The following is a 6,338-nucleotide window of genomic DNA, read 5'->3' as shown; positions in this document are numbered from 1 at the left end:
TATGTTTGCGCATCCACTTTGCAGCATTTCGATGGACATTTGCCACGCTAACTTCCGTTATACGATTTTGACCTCTGTCAGGAGCTACGCGATCCTTCGACATAGACGTGCGTGTACATCCTACCAGGAGAGCGTTAAAGCACGCGGATTTTTGCAATCTACCGGAATCGCAGAACGTCCTTCAATTACTATCCGTCTTTCTTTCTCTCTCCTCCTTCATTCTTTCTAACCCCCTTTTCCCCAAACCGGAGAATGACATCGGTCCCCATTAATTAAGCTCATTAGGCTTCGTATATATACTCACTGTGCATCTTTAGTTTTTTTGATGCACAAGCGCAAGCATGGTATACGCACAACAAGCACGGCTTCATATTATGTCAGCCGATCCATGTGATGTCGCTTTTATACCCAATTTAAACAATAAAGCTTTTTAAAAAATTGGTGGTCCCTTCATACGTCAAAAAAAAAAAGAAGGTATTGGTTGTTTCTTCGTTTTTTTGTTTCATTATTCGTTCTCCAAGTTTGGTGTGCACGGAGGTTTATGACAGATGTATTAACTCGTGACGGACTAAACAATAATGAAAACGAACTTGTTATGTAGATTACTTTCGTAATATGAATACTCATTTCTTTTGAATTTCCCGTCATATATTTTCCACGTTGCAAGAAAGCGACGGCAGTAGAAGAAATGACATTGTGAAAGCGGGAGGAGTTGGGGAGTACATCCTAAAGAAATGCTTCAGCACTTCGGGCTTATCTTGTCCTCAAACAACATTCGGCATCGATATTGCATGCCTTAATTTGCTGTTAATTAACGCTCGTGCCTTGTACTTGCCGAGGTGCCCCATTCAGGCCATTGTAAAATTCCGCCATACTGTCAAATTCGCCATCTTGTTCCGTATGATTGGTCCATAGAGCTGCTACGGCGTCTCTGATTGGCTAAAAACGCCACCATTGCGTAATGTGTCAACATGGAGAAATTCGACAGGGTCATGTTCACGACGTCCGAACGGCATGCGCCTGTGAACGTGAAGCAACATTCTAGACAGAAAAGCATCCAGCGAACCGTTTCAGAAAAAGGAAACGCAAGCAAGACGGGAAATGATTATTGCTGGTGGACGCGATAATCCCCAAAGTTTGTAGACCTTTCTAAAAGTGAGAAGTAGCCGCGTCTATCCTTCCCTCCACATCTCTATCTCATATTTCTATTCCTTTTTTTCCCGCGTCCGCCAGCGTATATATACGGAAGCCAACCAGACGCATTTCTGGTTATAATCCCTGCCTTCTCTCTTTCTTTCCTCCTCCTTCTAGGTGTTGATGAGTGGTATATACCCTCAGCCTATTTCCTGCGTCACGCCCGCATTTTCCCCTCCCAAAATATCTTCCCGCTACGAGCAAAACAGAGTGATTCATGAGTCACTGGGCTCTTGACTCACAATCGCACTCCCTATCGGGAAACGAAGGAGCTCAGTTATCTCGAGAGTGACACACGTGCAGGTTAAAATCTGCTATCGTGTCAAGATATCCGTACAATTAATTCTGAGAATTTAATAATCCCTTTTCACGGGGCTTTAGATAAATCGAAACTGTATATATAAAGCTTTCGCAAAATGGCGATGAGTCTTTGCTGGATCTTGGTGCCAGGCTCTGTGCTGCATACCGCGTCTCCGACTTCACTGTTCGGCTGGATTCGCCTCAACTAGGGCCTCCAACGCCGTAAGTAAACCTCTCGCTTGTTACAAACTCGCGTGGTTCAAAACCAAGGCGTAGCAGTTTTTCTCTCGTCTTACGGTGACCAACGTGCGCGCCTGGCCAAACTTAAATGCGCCGTCTCGGGCGTGTTTCTCATCATAAGCTGGAAAGCATACATCGCGTGAGTTTCCGTGCATGCTGTCTTCTCAGCGCAAGTTTGGGGGAAAATGCGCTTTCAAATCGCATGCTGTATGTAAGCTAAGGGCAAGAAGCTCTTTAAGGAACAACGAACCAGTAGTTCAAAAGAAACCAAGCACTGTGTCAATCCGCAGTACTCTTGCTGGGACAGCCTTTGTACCTTTGCGAGTGTTCGGCCTGTGATGTCCCTGTAATGATTTCGTGATGGCCGTTGTGAATATCATTAGTGAACCTTGTCACACCGCTGCGGCTGTGCACAAACTTGGGTCGCTCATTTCGGTTTTCACCAACGCATTTCATTATCACCCGCATTAACTCCAACTATAGGAAAGCATCAACAACAACTATTGCTGTAGTATATATATATATATATATATATATATATATATATATATATATATATATATATATATATATATATATATATATATATATATATATATATATATATATATGTGTGTGTGTGTGTGTGTGTGTGTGTGTGTGTGTGTGTGTGTGTGTGTGTGTGTGTGTGTGTAAGACCTTTCTGGTGTCAACGAGTTGAGATGGCTTCATCGCATAGTTCTAAGGTAGCTGGTATGCGTCGATTCAAACGCGCGGAGGGAAAAGGAGGCGTCCGTGGGGAGACCGTTAACGACACAAAGGAAATAATTAAAAAAACAAAGCGTCTCTTCTCGTAACTGAGCTTGAGACATTGTGCCGAAACAAAGTCTAAGGACTCGCACAGATGTTACGCATATGAGCTTCAAAACAAGACAGAGGTTCAGATTAACTTAATACGTACTGACGCGGGCTAGTTGGTAACCAATAACCATTACCACAATGCTGCCCCATAGAAGTGGAACTACATTTTCACTATGGGCCTGAATTAAGAGCAGCCGTCGGGACCTTGGCTGCTCTTAATTCCTTATGAATCGGCGATGACGTCAGAAATGCCCACCCTTGTCGATCTGCCGTCTCCCCTTAGGCGGCCAGCGATGGATTAATTAAACCCTCATTTGATATCCGTGTACCATCGAACTCCATATTTCACAGGATGTAGTTTGATGTCACTGACGACAACCCTTTTTTTTTAGCTAAGAGCATGCTTTGTAATTAAACAGTACCCGCCACTATAGCTCAGTGGCTATGACGTTGAGCTGTAAGCACGAGGTCGCGGGTTCGATCCCGGCTGCGGCGGCCGCATTACGATGGGGGTACATTGCTAAAACGCTCGTGTACCGTGTATTGGGTGTAGGTTCAAGAACCTCAGATGCTCAAAGCCAACCCGGAGTCCTCCACAACGGCATCCGTCATAGTCGGTTGTGCAGCTTCAGGGGATTAAACCCCAGAAGTTAATTCTATTCCACGCGATCTTCATACAGTTGGGTGCTCGTTTGTTCAACGGTAATAGAAAGTGAACGTGACAGAGAACATATTCCAGCTAGACGAAGACTGTCACTACGGGCTAATCTGGCCGGCTATCATCAAACTTCCTATCTCCATTTCATCCTTCTTCCTCCATTTGATCCTTTCATCCTTTTCCTATCTCTATCTCTATCTCTCAGATGTGCACGGGCGGCGAGTCATCGCATTGCAGCCAGTTGCTACGCCCTACAATATTCGCGACTTCGCCTAGCAATCGCGGTGATTTCAGACGCTCTAGCAAGTCCGGAAACGCGAAGATGCGTTGTCAGATAGATTAGATTGTCCGCGTTTCGATTTCTGGCAATGGCACGTACGCCCGGCACACCACAGGTTTTTTTCTTTTTTTAATTGAGACTAAAAATAAAGACAGAGAGACGGATGAAGCTTATAAATTAAGCAAAATAAACGTCAAAGGTAACCGAGTGAAAGAACCCATCAGCGCCTTATCTCACAGATATCCAAACACCACAACTCATACAGAATCATGTACGTTAAGCAAGGGGCCGTTCAAATCTAATACCGCTTTGATAAATCTTGTTATTGGATGTAGTAGCAACGACATTTAATTGAATTATATTATTTGCATTAAAGAGAAAGCCATCCAACTGAGAAAAGCAGCAATGTCTTAAAACAAGGTAAGCTATTTGCCAGTTTACAACTGCATCGGTGGCTTTGGATTGTCGAAGCAATGATACACAGCACAAATACGCTAACAAGAAAAGAAAAAGAGGAAAAGATAGAACAGAAGCATTCGTGGAAGTTATGGAACGAAATCACTGCCACATCGAAAAAAATGGCGAAGCGCATCCGCAAGCTACCCAACCATTCCACTCCCTCAGAAGAAGGTATTGCTTATCCCGCCAAGCTCCTGTTCCGTCTTATTTTTTTTCTGTTACTGTTGTTGTTGATCGGATGCACTACTTAATATAGACTACTCTTCAAAGAATAATCGTTTGGTTGTCACACTCGCGGACAACTTTCTGTGGCAGTGAATGGAAAGCTGCGGGCGCGGGATGGCTGCACATATGTTACCGCACCAAGTAGTCCGGCAGCGTTCGACAGTGCTTTTGGTTGCTCGGAAAAAACGCTGAATCGACACAAGCTTCCACGTGAGCCGGTTTCACCTTTGCTCAGACGCGGAAGGGAAAAGCCGTAAAATAAGTAAACTTTTACACTAATTGGTGTGTTCTGTCTTATTTAACTGTTGCTAATAAGGTATTCACGTTTTCTCCTCGCCAGACTAAACTAACGTGGATTAAAACGCGAACTCTTTTCAGAAGTGCTTTCACTTGTGCGCGCTTTGCCTCCGTGGCTTTCCCTTCACAGCCACAGAAAGCTGTCCACCAGTATAGCCTGTCCTCTACCCTACGTCATCTTCTTTATAGCACTGGTTCTGCTCAAGGCACGACATTAATCCCGTCACAGCCTCCGAAAAGCCTCGAGCGCGAGCTTACAACATCGTGCAGTGCCCAGAGGGAAATTTTAAAAAAAAGAAGAAGAAAAGGAAAAACGTACGTACCCGCATTCGTTTCTCGGTGCTCGACGTTTCCCCTCCGGCAGATGAGTCCCCAAGTGGAACCGCTAAACCCGCTCTTCAACCCGTATTCACGGTGGCGTTCGTCGCACGTGTCTGAGTTATACTGGAAAAACTGACGCATCTTGCGAGATTACTCTTAAGTCTAAAGTGCGCTTGGGATTCACCTCCCCCTCCCCCCCTTCCCCGGGGGGTGGGGGGTACGCTGCAGCGACTGTTTTCATTTCAAAGCGAATCATTCATGGCAAGCTCTCCCGGAATTTGTGGACCGTGGCTGCTGCTGCTGTATTGCCCAATCACTCACACAGATGGAACGGCAGTTGCAACACGAATTGGCTTATTTGTATAGCCCTATGTGAACTACCCCTGCAGATGTGCGGGCGATCTGCTCTGTTTTCTGTAGAATTAGGCAATGAAACGATAAACGGTACCTCTAAGTAACCCCCCTGCTACAACTACACGTCCGAACATGTCGTTCCTTTATTAATCCGACGCTTTCTATGCTTTCGATCGCTGGGTTTGGCGCTATAGTGTTGTAGAATAGCTTGGCGCGCCAGATGATTAATTCTGTCGCCGAGCAAACAAGGCCGATCTCGGAGGCAGCGCGATATTGAAGTGGGCCCCATAGCAACGTAGTTCGATCCCATACGCAATGCAATCGGCGGTCGCGTTGTGGGGGCTTCCCCGTATTGCCGTCTTGCCGGAGCAGACACATAATCGCCAAGCTACAGAATGCCCTGCAGAATATAATCAGTTGCATGGAATTTAATTAATCGTTTCATGAAATCTTTCATGGTTGTTGCGCACGAGGTCCCTGCCCCGAGAAAAACGAGCGTTAATATTAAAACTGGCGAGACCACCGATTACAGTTGGCTGCATAAGCAATATATACTAGAAGAAACTTGATTACCGTTGATTCAGCACGGTAAGGAAACTGCAGAAGTACAGAAGTGCAGGCCGGTTGGTGAAGCATTGTCCATCTGATATCTCTGCGATAGCGGGCATGTCAACGACAATGACGGAAACTTACGACGCGAAAAAGAGAGATGAAAAGGTTCGATGAACACCTCCTCTATTTATTATGCCTACTTCTTTGTCCTGCTTCTTGGAGTTATCCTTGATAATGGATGTGTCTAAGCTTCTCGCCTGCATATATAAGTTGACGTTATAGCGTCGAACACAGCGTAATCGAACAGCACAGCGACGAACGCCTATGTTAATTACTATTTATTTTTATTTTTGCTATTATGTGGAACGGAGTAGTGGACATCCGTGTAATGTTACTAAATCAATGTATGTTCACCTCGATAAAAGAAAACCGGGAAAATTTATTGCCGTTACTGCAACAAGGCAGCGCCATCACTGCTCTTTCTTGCCTGCAGATACGCTTAGGTTGTACCGCACAACACAGACCGTATGTCAGGTGGATCTACATCAACCAGCCAATGGCGCATGCGCGGCGCCGCTGTTCGCGCAATGCACGAAAATCAAAGAAACAGTGCCCGTG

The sequence above is a fragment of the Dermacentor variabilis genome, chromosome 7, assembly GCF_050947875.1.
Source record: "Dermacentor variabilis isolate Ectoservices chromosome 7, ASM5094787v1, whole genome shotgun sequence".
Lineage (NCBI taxonomy): Eukaryota > Metazoa > Arthropoda > Arachnida > Ixodida > Ixodidae > Dermacentor > Dermacentor variabilis.
This window is presented reverse-complemented; position numbering follows the sequence as displayed.